The sequence below is a fragment of the Manis pentadactyla genome, chromosome 5, assembly GCF_030020395.1.
Source record: "Manis pentadactyla isolate mManPen7 chromosome 5, mManPen7.hap1, whole genome shotgun sequence".
NCBI lineage: Eukaryota > Metazoa > Chordata > Mammalia > Pholidota > Manidae > Manis > Manis pentadactyla.
This window is the reverse complement of record NC_080023.1, coordinates 58,271,426-58,286,835: the sequence shown is the minus strand read 5'-3', so window position 1 is coordinate 58,286,835 and position 15,410 is coordinate 58,271,426. Positions and strand designations below refer to the sequence as shown.

Genomic DNA, 15,410 nt, shown 5'->3' with positions numbered 1-15,410 from the left:
TCATTCTACAAAATGATAAGTAACTTGACAAAGTGCTATGAGAAAGTCCTAGGTAAAGAGAGAACACTGTCCAAAAAAATCTCTCTTAAATTATATGAATATTTAATCTACCCCAAGGTTTGTTCTAGACCTTCTCCTCTTGGGGAAGCCAGTTTCTCCTCTTGGAGAAACTGCTCACGTAAATACTTAGTACACAAATTTAAACTGATTTATGCTAAACCTATTTCTCCCAATTGTAAGTGGCCCTCCTGGCTCTGGTGTTCTCAGATTTGCTGGCAAGTGTTCATGACCTTATAGGCTTAGGTGAGGTCTCCTTTCAGACTTCATTGTTCAGACTATAAGCATTTCAAGTAGATTTCCGTCTGTTCTCTGAAAGACACTCCTCTATTCTCATGATACACAGTGCATTTCTCAAGACCTTTCCCAGTTATGTCTGCCTCGCAATGCAAAACCAGAGCTCCACGGGAGCATTCCAGGTGGTTTGGCCACATGCAGGAACACAGACAGACAGCATCAGAAGATCCCCATTAAGGAGTGATAACTGAACTCAAATATGTGTTCAAATGTAAAATTTACCAATATACTAAAGAATAGTGAAACATATTCAGAGTGCATTTGAAATATGTATATATAATAAATAAAACACCTATTCTAAAATGTCTCAACATAATGTACATTCACATATATTGTAAGGCACATATATTACAAGGCAAATAATAAACACCTAACACACACACATATACTATAATGATATTCTCTTACCTTTACATAAAATGAAGTATTATCATGGTACCCTAACAATAGTACTTTTCTTCACTTACATTTTTATCTTCCAAAGATGTTATTAGAGCAACATCTGAATTTAAAACTCCTAGCTCAATATGATTGACATAAAAAAATTATTTGAATGAGGTGAACACAAAATTCACAGATGTAAATAACGGAATGACTGAATGAATTACTCTTTCCCCTTGCCTACTATGGGAGCACCTTTTCCTACTGGAATCCAGAAAATACTAGATGTAACCAATTCTGCATTTTTGACAATACCTACCATATATTCTTCAGAGAAGGCATAAAAATTACATTTCCTTATAAATCTTTTTAGGCGAACACCTCTTCACAAACCTCAAAGCTGTACTCACAAGGGGAAGCTCCGTGAAGGCTATTTAACAAATGTACTATATTTTCACAACTTCTTGTGAGTGTATAAAAATGAAAGTTGTTTCTAAAACACTAATGACTCATTTTCAATCTCAGAAAGAACAGTAAATGAAACTGTGGTCCAATTCAGAGGACAGATATAATACATTCATATCTAATCAGAAAGGTTAGGTAATTTTCCTGAGGAATTAGAACCCATTGCAAACCCTAACAACAAAGTTCCATCCCAAAAGTTACTAGATTTCAAACTTCATGACAACAAATTTCACAGGAACTGTTGGATAAGACCTAAAAGCAATGATCAGAGCTACTTTAACAGGAGGAATATCTCTAGGAGAAACAAGAGTTTAGATAAATTTGGGTATCTCTGAATGTTGATTTTTTAACTAATTATCATTCCATTAAATAAATATTTTCACTATAAAATATGCTAGCCACTGTGAGGACCAGAAAAGATAGTCTGACACAGTTCTTGCATGGAAAAAGCATAAAGTGTAAGAGGACCCACATGAACACATATGAAGCAAAGAGCAGGGCAGAGCAGTAAGGAACAGAGCGATCGATTAAAGTGTATAATTCATTACCTAAAGTTGTGGCAGTAAAAACATGTGAGTGCTTGAACTATGTTTTCTTCTGATGTTTTTGGATTAGTGTTTTTGTTTCATTTCTTAATGTATTTTTTTCCCAAGGAAATTATCTGATCTCATTTATCTAAGTCTTCTGAGACATTTCCTATCACCTTCTCTCTTCTCTGGCAAAGGAGCTCAACTTGTAAAAGTGCAAACGTGTGAGCTGTTTCTCCTTAATCTATTAACGCTCAGCAATTTTCTAAAGGCGATTGCAATCAGTACTTTAGCAGTCTCCTACCATGAGGCCCTCCTCGGCTAACATCATGAGTACTCATCTCACATTCCTAAGGACAGAGTCTCTAGAGGTCAAAGGAATGAAGGAATTTTTGAAGCAGTTCTAGTGTGAGGTCTCCCTGCAGCTGCGGTCAACATGCAACATGCAGAGGGGAATTTCAGGATGTGCAGACATCCACACTCGGGGACCAGGCAAACCTTCAGTCTGACGATTTCACTGAACCCTCACTCAGAACAAACATGTTTCACCAAGTAACACTTTCATAGCTTCATTCATGATCATTCTGGGAGAGAAGGTACAAAACCTGGCTTGTATTAACAGAAGGAATATCCCATCAAGCCATATAGACAACAGGTTTCCATGCTAAAGAGCACAAGAAGTGGAAGCACTAATCCCATTAATACGGGCTATCAGTCTAGACATTATCATTGTCATGCTCCTATTCTTTAAACAGTTGTTCTTCCCTTAATCCATAACGCCATTTTTTTAAATGACTCAAGTGCTGAGTAATACAGAAGGGAGCCTTTCTTCCAGCATTTAACACAGCAAATAACCAGATATGCCTGGATGCATTTGTTTTAAAATGACCCAGTTTAACTTCTTACAGGAATGAAATCAAACAGAACAGAAGATGAGATTTTCTGAAATTCACTGTTTTTAAAACAGTCATTTAACAAGGCTTCCCATAATTACCCTTTGTATTTATTTCAATTTTCCATACATAGCATTTTGTCTGTAACAAAAAACAAAAGCTGTCCACGGTACCAGACAATTCTGTTTCCACTACATCACCCTAAAGCATCCATATTTGGGTGAAACATATATGGGGGATGCTCACAAAGATGTAGACCAACGTATGTTACTCTGAAGGAATATCATATGCTCAGTACTGACTACCACAAAACAGGTATACTTAAATGATGACAGCCACCCAACGAAGACCACTGTCTGCTCTCAAAAGAAAAAAAATTAAAAATTCTCAAGAAAAAAGGAAAAAATCAGTCATTGGGTAAATTAATTAGATTTCCACATCAAAATCCAAGTTCCTTCTGAGACACGCCTGATTTTGCAGAGATACCTACTATCACTCATTTTGTAATTCTTCAAAGCAAAAAGCATACACATTTTAATTCTATTTAATTTAAAAGTAGACATACGGCACTAAACCTTTTTTCCAATGCAGAAAATAGAGGGTTACAAAGTCAAACCTACAGCTGAGAATCAGATTCTTCAAAGAATTAACAATTGCAGCTTTACACAAACATTTATCAGTTTGTATAAAGAGCAAGTTTGCTCTTGGTATTATAATCAACATATGTAAGAAATGCCTATCCATATTAAGCTGAAAAGCCTCTACAAGCTCCAGTTTTCAGCCTCTTATTCATCATTAAACATTCAATTTTGCATGAAACATGGCTTCCAATGTATCAGGACTGGAGACCCCATTACAGTATTTAAATCTGGAAATCTGTTGGCCAGCATTCTAATTATAGAAGCTAAAAATATTCAGAGCATAAGCTTTTGGGGCTCACCCATGGGGTGAAGAGCACTATAATCATTTTCAAGGGTTATCCAGGTCCTGTGTGTGTTACTTGGGGGCATAAATTTGATATGAGCTATATAGTCAAACAGGTGATCTCAAACTGCTGGCTATGAGACTCAATTTTTCAAGCAGATGTTTAACAAAGCCTGTTCCCAACTCACTTTAGCAATAAAAAGTAAAAGTCCTGGAGAAAAAAATGTTTAAAACATAGATTGAATCACTCAGAGTAACAGCTTAAGAAAGATGTTTAAATGTGTGGTTCATTCAGCCAACAAACATTTACTAATGCATCGGGAACTGTTCTCAGTGCTGACCCAATTCAACTCAAGAATAAGGAGTGTTATGGAATACAACAACAATAACAAAGTATGGCCATTTACCATTCTGAAATAGTTTCATTAAGATCACCTCATAACACCTCTGTGCATTAGGTTTTATAATCATTTTAATAATGAAAAGAAGATGATTTTTAAACCCTCCCAAATCAAATAACTGGCAAGTAAGAGCACAGGGTCTCCAACCCATATCTTCCAAATGCATATCTCCATCAGTCACTGGGCAATAGCACATTACAAAATGCTCCACTTCTATGTTAAGAACTGAGGATAAGTTCTCCATGTTTGTTAGTGTTGTATTCAAGTTGGTTTCTTAAGGACAGGGTTTCACAGATCCAGACTATGATGTTTACAAGTTCAAAATATTTCTACTATCTTCCCCCATTTATTTTACTTATTAAATGGAGGCATTGGTGAATGAGTTTGCCTGGTTAGCTGAGTTTTTTAAACAAATAAGAGAAATTTCCTTCCCAAGTATTAAAATCTTTGTTACTTGGAATAACATACTGGACAAAAACCCGAAGAGCAAAAAACCTGAACAAGTACTTCAAAAACACTATAGCCAATAAACATATAAAAAGAAACAAAAGTTACCCTGGGAAATACAAATTAAAACCACAGGTGATATCACATACATCCACCCAAATGGCTAAAACAAAAAAGACAGAGAATAGCAACTGTTTGTAAAGACGTGGAAACGCTCTCCTAACCCTAATAATGTGCTGAGAAGAGTATGACTTGGCACCACTTGTGAAAAAAGGCACAATCCACTAAGACCAGCCCAGCAATTGAACTCACAACACACACACAACCCAAATTCCCACGTGTCCCACGTCATATGTAAGAACGTTCACTGCAGCACTGTTTCTAATAGCCCAAAATGGGAAACAACCCACATGTCCATCAAGAGCAAAATCATAAATAAGTTGTGCATTCTTACATAGTGAAACACTGCAGAGCAACAAGAAGAAACACACTGGTACACACACAAAACATGAATGAATCTCACAAACAAAAGAAGTCAGACACAAGAGGACACATCATGTATCCTAGAAGAGAGTTCACTAATAGACCAAAGTGACCTATAGTCTCAGAAGTCAGGAGAGAAGTGACCTTTGGGGGGAAATGACGTGGTGGGGAGGGAGAGAGGGTTCCTGGCTGCTGACACTGGTCTGCACCTTGGCCTTGGTGCTGGTTGCATGGATGGGTTCATCTCACTAAATCACTGAGCTGTTTAGTTAAGACTCAGTGACATGGCACTTTTCTATACAAGTGTTGTATTTCAATAAAAACTTAAGTAGATGGAGAGGAAGGAGGAAAGGAGAAAGGGAATGAGTGAGAAGGGATGCCCTCAGGATATGTCCAGTCCTCAAGCACCATGCCTCTTCTAATTCTTATGTTTGCTTTTCAAATTTTGTCTAGTTCTTCCTTTAATACCAAGTGATCCTGTGGCATTTTTCAATGTTACCCATGTGTCTGCTGATATTAGGCCATTTCTGTCCTAATTTCTATTTTACTGTTTGCCATGGGATTAGAAATCCTACAACCAGCCATATAAAAACAGTATGTGAGTTACGAGTAAAGAGATTCTGACTGATCTCCTATGAGTAAAGTGAACCCTCTTTAATGTAAGTCTTTTTCTTTTTACTCCCTATTTTGCCTGCTCAGAGGCTTTTTTTGGAGAATATGTCAAATACAGGAGTTGCAAATAGATAAAGTTGTTACTGAACTCCATCAGTGAAAACTAGAACTCTGGGTTAAAACTAGAATTAACTAACATGGAATTCCAGATCCCACAAGTTTACTTGTTTGAAAATAGTATAAAGGAGATTATCAATCAGTAAATATACTTAAAAAAAGAAAAGAAACTGCCAACTTCTTACATAAGACATTTCAAAGAGCTTTTCTAGTCGTATCATTCACAGAACATTATATTAGTTTTAAAGACAATATATAGTCCTTTCTCATTTTGTATTTGTATTAATTTTGATTTTTAAACTCCCCCAGAAAATATACTATGGGTTTAAAACCTTTTTAAGGTTTCTAATACAGAAATTCGGGTTAATCTGAGGATACCCTTTTTCTACACAATAATCCACAAAGTTAAAAAACAAAACTCCAAAATATCAGCCAGTGGTTATTTCCTTTAACATCCTAATTCCATGTAACTTCTTTCTGGATTCTATCTCCATGAAGTCCTCTGTCAAGACAGGAGCTAACATGGTACACAGAAGGAGAAACCCTTCACAGGGAACTCCCTGGCACTGAGAGACCTAAAATCAAGTTGAGGCAAGTGGCTGCTGTGGAGCAGAATTACAAACAGGGAATGGAAAGCATCTCTTTAAACCAGGAGAAAACTTCATCGGGCTTTAGTATCTTCAGCTGTGACTAAGGCAACATTCATTTGATAACAGTCATTCAATTAAACAGGTATCACTAGAGCAAAGATGAAATATTAATTCCTACCTCCACCAACAGTTTTCCATTTAGTTCAAGAAAGGCTTACGAAGTTCTTTGTGTCTTAGTTTCCTCATCTTTCAATGAGCATAGTAACCCCTTACATCTACTTAGTCTGCAGGGAAGAAGATGATGTTTTGACTCACGAAAACAGCTACAGATACATGTAGTTTCACCCTTACTCTTTCTACCACCATCTTTTTTGAATACATAATTCAAAAACAAGTAAAACCTGATCATTAAGGAATAAATGAAGGATATCATGAAAAAGATTGGAAGAAAAAGTTTTATCTCTTCTTTGCCACAGCAATAAATCCATCACCGCTGATAGCTGGCTTTTTTGATGCCTTGTTTGAAGTGCCACTGAGCTGCTAAGACTAGAGAAATGCAATAAAAGTCAGTGCCACGAAATCATTATGACAGTCATAAATAAGGTTTAAGAGAAAATAAAATCAGCCACCTCTTCAAATGAATAGTATTTGAGAGAGAGGGAGCGAGTATCTGTGTATGTAAATGTACATCAGACAAAAGAACCAAGTAAAAGGGTGGGTCAGGAGGCTCCATCTTCATTGCTGGAAAAGTAACTAAGGTGTGCACTACAGGCCACATAAAATATTGTCTTCACGTTAGAACGGCAGCAGAATATTGTCTGTTTCGTGACACAAACATAGCAAATGTTTGTATATTGGGAGAACGGTAAAATGTATATGGAATACAACTGAGCCCTGGCCTTCTATGAGAGAAGCATTATTCTTTCCTTCCTTTAAAGTTCTCACCTTGGGCAAAAAATTTCTGGAAGTAGCAAGACCTAGTTTTGTAAGGCCTTATCACCTTCCTGGATGTTCCCAAACTATTTTGCTAAATGACTCCCCCAAAATACATAAATTTCCTAACTCACAGGCAGGCCTCAGACCCTGTGCCGGCCGGAAGAGTTCTGCCTATCCCCTCCTTTACCCCATCAAGTCCTGTACCCTGGTTCCTTCCTTCAGCAATCCAGGAAAAACTCTGTAGAAACTTTTATTATCCTTAGCTTTTTCTCTTCTCAGTTTGTCCTTCTACCCCTAATATTAATGTCTACCAACTCCAGTCTTAGATTTCATTCATATTATTTAAAATGATCAGAAAGAAAACTGCAGGAACCAAGCGGCCGCGGCGCGCTGCCTCTCTGAGCAGCAGGGGATTCTCTCCCCGCGCTCCCCTGACAACAGTCCTTGCGGACTGCAGCGCCCTCAGAGGCAGGCAGGCAAACCTGATTATCTACGTGATTGACCAGCTAATGTGCATTTCCTTTCCTTAAGTGGTGTGTTTTTCCTTAAGATGCAAGCTATGGCCAGACGCTCTCTCTTGTTATCGGAACAAGGAATTAGAACCTCAAAATTGTACTTAGCAGAGCCCAGTGAAAAATGAAATTACCACCAGCGTGTGCTGGAAGTTGTCCCAAAGTTACCCGATTTCTATGGCATTTCTTTTTCTCTAAATATTATGATTCCCTGTATTCCCCTCGCACATTATTGTAAACCCAAAATATTGGGGTCTAATCACTTAAAAGTCTAAATAATAACCCTAATATTGTAACATGTAAAGTTATATACTGAGAAAATGACCTGAAAGAAATCACTATAAACTGACTACATTGTGACAATCTCATGGCCGAGGTGATTTATAGATGTTAGTAAGTCTTCAGAATGATTCTGAAACATTAAGAGATATGGAAAACCTCATTTTTGAAAACACTGTCATACAATATGGTAAGGGAGTTGGTGAGGAGGGGGGAGCAATCTTAGTTTCCTGTTTCTCAGAGGTAGACCTGCCTGGAACTATCCAAATATCCCATCTCACCTGCCCCAACCCCAAGCTTATATATGTCCTGCCTGTGCCTCAACAGTTCCTAAGGGCACTACTTCCCTCTTTTCATCCATAAATGTTGGAGTTTTTGCATCATCTTATTGGAGACTCTGAGAGAAAGTTAAAACAATTCAATTCCAAGATTTAATATACAGAGAACAGAATCCTATCTTACATTTAACTTTAAAATGAAAGTAAAAGTTTTTTTCTCAGTTATGAAAGCTATAGAAAAATAGCTGACATGCTTCCGTGGAATGAAGTTACACTAATAACTTCAAACTAAGTGCTATAATGACCAGGAAAATTATTTAAATGTTAATGTGACAGATACAAGGAGGGAGTTCTTAAGTCAGAAATCTTTTCAAAAGATACTACATTGGCTTTAAGAAGTCACTGAATACTTTTCTAACTGCATTGAAGAAAACTGTTAAAATCAAAATGAAAAAAGTAAATAAACCCTAAAGGGCAATGTACACTTTCATTCAGGTAATACTCTAACTCCAAGTCCCAGATACAAGAAAAAAGGGAAATGTCATACACTGTAGTGCCTTTCAGGAAAGGAATTGTTCCAGGATTGGAGACAAGTGTGTGTTTAGTACTGCCTGGTGTTCACAATTTCCCATTTGCAGCAACTTTCTCCAACACTGAAGGGAAGTGGGAAAAAGAATGAGGAGGGTAACCAAAGTGGTTAACTGCTCTTCAATGTCAGGATTGGAAATCCAGAACTTGCTGTGGGCAATTAGGCTGAGTTGGTAAGGCCTGGGGGAGGAATGAAGGGTGGGAAAAACAGAAGGTTCACAAGGAACTGAAAGAAAAAAAAGTGCTTTACAAATGGTAGAACAGAGGCAGAATGGCTTCCTTCTCCATCTTTCACATCAAGTTCAGAATTTGGGGATTTTTCCCTTTGTTCTTTAACAACTTGCTCCTTGTGTTTGCTGCAGTTTACTGATGGAGTAACCGGTTCCTGCCTCCTCTGGTGACTGTGATCACCGGCCCGGCAAGGACTGGGTGAAATGCAGTCACGGAGGAGAGATCACCTGTCCTCGCCCAGGCGCATACGCCGCCCAGTGCCTGAGGAAGAGCTGCGCTGTCGCTGGCCAGGAGAAAGCCCAGTTTGACCTCGGCCTCCGCCTTCCGAATCCATCGCATATAATTGTGTGTGCCACTTACAGAGAATCTGCCTGACTCACCCCCCGCTTTCGGCGTGCCAGGGAGAGATGTGAATGCTCCGTCCCAGAGCCGGCCATGAAGTGGGGGCCGCGGATTCGGGAGCACCAAGTCCTGCAAAACTCCTCCCGCTGATGGACTTGGGGATGTTTCCCCCTCGAGCAGGTGCCCAGGGACCACCCAGGCTCACAGGCATACACGTGTCACCGCGCCCGAGCCCAGCATGCCGAGTCCGCGGGCCCCACCGTCCCGGCAGCAACGCCCGGTTGCGCGCAGGGGACTCTGCAGTGGGGGAGAAACAGGACAATCCAAACTCCTCCTCTCAACGCTGAAGAGGAAAAAAAGTGTGAGGCGGAGGGAAGTACGTTTCCGCGGGAGCAGCCTCCACACCCGGCCGGCGCCCAGTCCGGGGATGCCCGGCCCGCAGCTGACCGCTTTTCCCCGCCCGGAGCGCGCCCAGGCCGCCTGCGCGCCCTCCCAGACCGGCCCCCGGGCCCGCCGCCGCCGCGAGACGCGGGGCGCGGCCGACCCTCTCCACCGCTGCCGCGGCCGAGCGCTCACCTCCTGGGGTCCGGCTTCCGTCGCTCCTCCAGTTTGGCGGCGGAGTGTGGGGCCGCAGCGGCCGCTGCCACCGCCGCCGCAGCCGCCGAAGCCCTGCCCGGCGCGCCGCCGGGGCTGGAGGCTGGGCCCCCGCGGGATCCCCGCAAGCGCGGGCCCGGGACGCGGCGGGGCCGAGCGGCGGGAAGTTGTCGGCGCGAGGCGCGGATCGAGCGGGCTGCGGGCCACCGGCGGCCAAGTAGTCACAACTTTGCCGCCCGGGTGGGTGCGCGCTCCGGGGCGGAGGGAGGCGTGAACTGGGTGAGGCGTCGGACTGGGAGGGCCCCCGGAGCCGGCACGGCGGGAACCTGAACGGCCCGCGAGGAAGGGGCAGAAGGTGGCCGGGGGAGATGTCTACACGGCCCTCGGGGTGTGCGGCGGGGGAGAGCGTGAGAGCGCTGGCGGCTACTCTACTTTGCCTTCCGCAGCTCCTGCATATTTATGGGGATCTCCGGGGTTGCCGCCAGTAACCACACTGCAGCAGTGGTGCCGGCCCGGGCACCCCTCGTGAGCGAGCCCGGGGACAGGGAATCGCGGGAGGCGGCCGTGGCGCGGGCTGTGCCATGAGCGCGAGCCCGCGATCCATATTTAAAGCCGCGAGTGGCCTCGGCCGGCCCCCTGCCCTGCCCTCGCTCGCTCCCGCCCGGCCCCCACTCTCCGGGCCGCCGCTTGGCGTCAGCCGCCCGGGCATCCGCGGCGCGGGGAGGGGCCTGGGGCCGCACCGCCTCCGCCGGGGGCTCGGGCGCCTCGCGCCGCGCCGCGCCTGCCTGGACCTGGCCAACGACCCGGCTCCCGACCGGGCTTCGCCTTCCTGGGTTCCTTCTCACGCCCTGAACGGGCTGTTAGGTCCAGCTTTTTGTCCTATTCACAAGAGTTCCCCGCTGGCGAGAGCCTGTTCTCTCACGCAGAACTGAAGTTGCTCGCTTTTCTCAGCCCCAGATCACTCTTTATGCTACTTTATAAACTTGAGGATATAGGTAGAGTGCTATCGACACACGGAATTGTCTTCGTTCACTTATAGCAAACAAAGTGTAGACAGAGCATCGTTCTCAACTTTGCCCTTCGCTTAGGTCACTGATGGCTCCTGTCTTCCTCTAGCATTTTGGGAAACATCTTTAGCCATCCAAGCAGTTACTTGAGCGTAGTACAAAGTGATCATTTGTATTTACTCTGTCCCTGAGACTAATTAATGAGGTTTAAGTACCATTTACCAAGCAAATAGTACTAATAATGTATCAGTAACCCAGCCCCATTACGATCAGTTTAGTAAGCCATTAAGATATGAACCAACTATCAGCAGTGACACCATCTAATGTTCTGAGTACTGTTAAAGAGTAGTCACTTAATGAATTTGAGCCACACAGTATATTACATAAGCATATATGCATTTCCTATTAATACGTATTATATATATGTGTGTGTGTGTAAAAATATTTAAGTGTGGAAGTCACTGACTAAACTACATTTTCAATAGTAACCACCAAACACGTAAAGCCCAAGAGAAATAGCTCCACGTCCAGACTACCTGCTCCTGGTTCTTTCTTTCTTCAATATTAAGCTATAACTAGTAAGACCTCCAGGGAAAAAAATATATAGAGGAAAATAATTTGGGGACAGAGGCTTTTCTTTTCAATATTTAAAACCTGACATTATCCATTGTACCTCACCAGTGCTTGGAAGTTAGTATAAGCTTGTACGTTTTCTAAAATTTGCTATGTTTAAAATCCTTAGTCAATGTCCAGAAGGCACCACAAGCTATCTAACGGCTGAAATTAAAATATACTAAAGTTGTGTGTTTGGCTGTTGTTACATCTGGCTCACATATATGTTCACACATTCTACATGACCCACTGCAGTGACATGGGAAATTCAAAACAGAAATTTTTAAAAATTTTAGCTTTAAAGTTTTTGTCTGCATACTTATATTTTGTTTATAGACTAACATTAAAATTAACTTTCAGTCCCTGAGCACACAGCCAGAATCAGCAACCCCAAAGTAAGCCCACAGGCAAAGGGAAGCCACTTAGTATTAAGAATTTGCCACTGCTGTTCAGTAGTTTTTCACACAGTGGATTATGTATTTCAACATAGCTGGCAATTTCTCATTATAATCGTGAACCAGCCAGAATAGGCAGCGTTACTGAATGCTGGGGAAAGGAAAAGGACAAGAAACTTGTGTTTTCCAATATTCTGCTGCAAAATATATCAAACTGTCCTTCAAGCAAACCAAAGAGGTAACTCCTGGAGCCATTATCAAGATTGGCAAAATTATACCCTGAAAAGGGTATAAAGGTGGTGTGTGGGGTGAGAAGCAGGGGGGCAATTAGAGCACTAGAGGGTGAGGTATGTGTGTGCCTTAAATTAATGAGAGGAAGTGTTGTCTTTGGCAAAGAGCCAACAATCTCTGTTATCATTCTCATTACTTGATGTTTGCTATCCCACAATTAAAAAAACATGTTCCATTTCCTTTCCTATCGATTATTGTCCAGTAATTGAGATACATGTGTTTCTCCTTTGAAAGGTCATTAATTAACTTTTCTTGTTAACTCTGCATGGGGTCACCTTTGCTATTACTCTTCTGGCTGAGGACAATGAATCCTGAGATCTTTTTTCATCTGTCCTAAAACCTGAGTTATATCTCTTGATTTTTCATAAGCCCAAAGAAAGCTTTATTTGTTCTGTCTTAGGGTTCACACAGATTGTTGACAAGAATAATGAACAGAAAAATTAATGGAATTAGAAAAACAGTGTAAGTAATCTTCACTAATAATGATTTGTTTTTTTAATCAATAACTGTCTGCACTAAATGACTTTCTGGACTGCCTACCCACTACTTAGGTTATCAATCAAGTTTCTTTCTTATCACCCAAGGTCGGAACAGACATCTAAAGAAAAAAGCAAGATGCAAGAATTTTGTTTCAATGACAAGCACCATCTAGTGGCAGCAGGTGGTGAAACCTTCTGACATCATATCTCCAACAATAATGACGAAAGTTTTTGAATAGGCATTCAAGGCCTTTCTGGTCTTGCATAAGCTTGACACTATTTGATTTCAAAACAAGAAAATTTGCATGTAGTAAAATAATGCAACTAATTGGCCCTGTGTTAATTATGCAAAGTAAGAAGAGTACAGAGCTGACCCACAGATAGGATTATTGCCATAAAGAGTTTTCCTAATCTTTGTGTGACTTGGAATAGTCACACCTCTGTTAAAGACCTCTGCATTTTTGTACTTAAAGACTTCTGTATTTATGTTCCCTCAATAAAAAATAAGGAAAGTGATGGCTTGTCACTAAATATTATCTATAAAGCACTTTGTTCAACAATAGCAGAACTCATAATTATTATATTGGAGTTTTTTCATTATTTTATTTTATTGGAAAAGAAAAGGAAGGTGAAATATATCATTGAATGTTTATCCTGGAGTTATCCAAAATTATTACATTCACTTGGGGGCCTAAGCAAAAAGATGTTGGTGGATACTACAAACCTCAAAGAATGATCAGAAATGTTTTGCAATATCAGGTCCTCTTTAAATACTGAGCTCTTTGGTGGAAGTTAGATAAATACTTTGCTATACAGAGTAAGGTTTTCTTTGTGCTGATGTTTGTTAGTTTGCAGTTGTTTTGTTATTAAACATTGCAATATCATTAAAATTGCCACTCTGTAATCAGTGCAACCACTTCATGATGTATGAGTAAGGTAAGAAAATCACTTTTTCTTCTCATCCTGGGTGTAGGCTGGGATGAAACTAAAGATATAGAGAAAGAGAGAAAAATATCACTTAATGGCCTCATTTTTGTTTCATTTACACCCCAGAAAGTTCATATTCAGTCTGACAAATTTCTGGATAAATTCAACTGTCCTAGAGTTAAAATCTATATTCCTTTCTTCAAAACCCTGGTTTAAAAATAGCTGTAATCCCTTTAAATGAGGTGAAAATAAAGGTGAACACTATTTTTACAAGGTGCCATCATGGCATAAGCTAGGGAAAATAACTTTGGTTAAACTTGCTGTAAATTGCTTCAAAGCTTAAACTACTAAGCTCTTAACTGTATCTGACTGTCATTTTTAATTCACATATCTAAAGTCAAATATTAGGAGAGGTTGTAACTTCTAGAAATAGGAGCCTATCTCTTTTAATGGTGAGGGAGTCATATTATTTAACCTCTATGGTCCTCATTTCCCTCAGCAGTAAAATCAAGGGATAAAGCAGTAAAATCAAAATAATTACAAAAAAAGTTCTGATAGGATACCAGAATATTTTCCTCTAATACAATGTGAACAATATGTTTGTGATAAACATGTAAATTTTTCAGAAATGGTATTGACACATTTATTATGAATGCTGCTTAATAACCCAGGCCAGCATTTCAGCCTCTTCCTCCTACAGCAATTCTCCCATGGATCAGCGTAACACGGGACACAGGCCTCTGTTTAGAAAGGAAAAGGAAAACTTAAATGAACTACTAGGCCACTAAAATCTATGCCCCCTGAGTTATAAGATTGGTCTGGTTTTAGGTCAGAGAATAGAGAATTACATCAGACTTCTCTGCCAGAACCAACTCGCAGGGACCTTGGATTCTGTGTGTGTGTGTGTGTGACCGACCACACTGGCCACCTCCCTTCTGCGTGTGTGTGTGTGTGTGCGTGTGTGTGTGTGTGTGCGTGCGTGTGTGTACCGGCCACCTCCCATATACAGAAAGGTGCTTGTTCCTTTGTCTCCAGCTGGCCTCCCACCTTCTCAGGCGATAAATAAGCCCAGATGGCAGGCTGCTCTAAAGTTGCCCTTGCTTAACTCACATGGACACAGCTGTTCCATTGCATGGAGAGAGTTTTTCTACAGATTAACCGACCACTGGATCAAACTGGGCCATGACCATTCTTGTCCCACAGGTCTGTTTCCCAGGCCAGGCCTATCTTAGAGACCAGAGCACCTCAGTCTCCTTGCAAGTAACAAAACAAAGTTGACACTTTAAGGGCCCATCAGCCAGTCCAATTTATCTACAGGAAATGCTGTGAGATTAAAATATGAATATTAAAACTTGGCCCCTTTATCCACCATCCTGATGTAAGAAATATTCTGAGCAAATCTGCCCTTTATGACCTTTTAATTTCTCACTGCTGACCAATGGATGCTTACTTCTACACAGAACACGGAGCATGATTGGATCATCCATTCAGTCCACAAATATTTATTAAGAACCTACTCACTAAGTGTCAAAGACCCCTGTAGGTGATGGATTCCTGAAACAAGCAGACACGAGTTCTTGCTTCATGGAGCTTACAAGTAAACAAATAAATGGACAAGATAACTTCCATTTCGTTGGAATACAAAAAGCTCTGAAGTAGTACATGCTGTGAATAGGGTGGCCAACCATTCCATTTTACAGGTCCAGTTTACTGCTGTTATCCATGTGTAATAAAAACAGCACTCC

The 15,410-nt window shown here is 41.1% G+C and overlaps 1 protein-coding gene across 2 annotated transcripts in view; it reads right to left on the bottom strand.

Moving 5' to 3' along the window:
• The window catches only part of SLC4A4 (solute carrier family 4 member 4), a 316,692-nt gene extending 306,175 nt beyond the window's left edge, over positions 1-10,517 (bottom strand). Inside the window, exon 1 of one of the 2 annotated variants that reach the window (XM_036878971.2) lies at positions 9,937-10,517. The gene's annotated coding sequence lies outside the window, so the exon portion shown is untranslated. The remainder of the gene's footprint in view (positions 1-9,936) is intronic. The other variant, XM_036878970.2, reaches the window with a different exon arrangement.
• Between the last annotated feature and the right edge of the window lie 4,893 nt (positions 10,518-15,410).